The sequence below is a fragment of the Papaver somniferum genome, unplaced genomic scaffold, assembly GCF_003573695.1.
Source record: "Papaver somniferum cultivar HN1 unplaced genomic scaffold, ASM357369v1 unplaced-scaffold_19, whole genome shotgun sequence".
NCBI lineage: Eukaryota > Viridiplantae > Streptophyta > Magnoliopsida > Ranunculales > Papaveraceae > Papaver > Papaver somniferum.
In genome coordinates, this window is record NW_020628818.1 from 5372750 (window position 1) to 5373988 (window position 1239).

The 1239-nt window shown below is 39.1% G+C and overlaps 1 pseudogene; it reads right to left on the minus strand.

Annotated features, from left to right (window-relative positions):
* Positions 1 to 465: 465 nt before the first annotated feature.
* On the minus strand, positions 466 to 565 carry LOC113339110 (annotated as a pseudogene).
* Between the last annotated feature and the right edge of the window lie 674 nt (positions 566 to 1239).

The following is a 1239-nucleotide window of genomic DNA, read 5'->3' on the forward strand; positions in this document are numbered from 1 at the left end:
GTCTCGATTACCTTAATCTAGAAAGTCCGACTTTTGAAGAGTCTGTTTTTGAACATTATTTAACTGAGGAGAGAATCCCTGTTGCTCCGATAGCGCCAGAAATGACAACTTTGAAAGCTTTGTTGAATCCAACTAGGACTACCCGTCCTTCGTGTATTAAGTTAGCTGAAACGGATGCACCCTATGAACTGAAACCTGGGACCTTACAGATGCTCCCAATCTTTTTAGGGAAAGAAAATGAAAACCCTTATTACCATGTTAGGGATTTTGAGGAAATTTGTAGTACTCTAAGAATTAGAGGCTTAGATGATGATGCTTTGAAACGTAAGTTATTCCCATTTTCCCTGAAAGATAAGGCAAAGTCGTGGTTGTATAGTTTGGACTCCGAGTCAATTGAGACATATGAACAACTTACATCTGCCTTTTTCAATAAGTTTTTCCCTGGGCACAAAACATCGTCTATTAGGACGCAAATATGCACATTTTCACAACAAGATGGAGAATCTTTATATAGGTATTTGGAAAGATTCAATGATTTATTATCCCAGTGTCCTCATCATGGTTTAGAAAAGGTTAGGCTAGTTCAAATCCTTTATGAGGGTTTAGATTATTCCACAACGACCATGGTTGAGTCTCTATGAACTGGTGGATTTGAAAACCAAACTGTTGATGCGGCGATGGATTTTTTTAATGAAATCGCCGAAAAAACCCAGCAATGGGAAAATAGTAGGGCACCCCAGAAAACAATTCTTTTAAGTAGAGGAAACGTTAATAGGGTGAAGGAGCCTATGAATCAGATGCCAAAATTGCTGCTATAGCAAATAACAAAAAGGTTAGAAGCCTTAGAAGTGGGCCAGACTAGTGGTAGAGTGGAGCCTTTTTGGGAAGTCCAGAATATTGAAGAGCAGGCCAATGCTCTTTATAATAACACTAGATTTGATAACCGTCAAAAGATTGACCCATATTCAGAAACCTATAATCCTGGTTGGAGAAACCATCCGAACCTTTCGTGGTCTAAGGGCCAAAGTCAAGGTCAGTTTAGTAATTCTAATGCTCCCCCAGGTTTTGGCTATACTAAGAATCCTTCAGGACTAGCTCAGTTTCAGAATCAGTCAGATAAAAAATCCTAAGTTTAGAGGAATCTCTCGCCTTGTTAACTCAGCAAACTGCAAAATTCCAGTTATCCGTAGAACAGAGTCTACAAGCTAGTAACAGGATAGGACAAGAAAATAGTCAGGC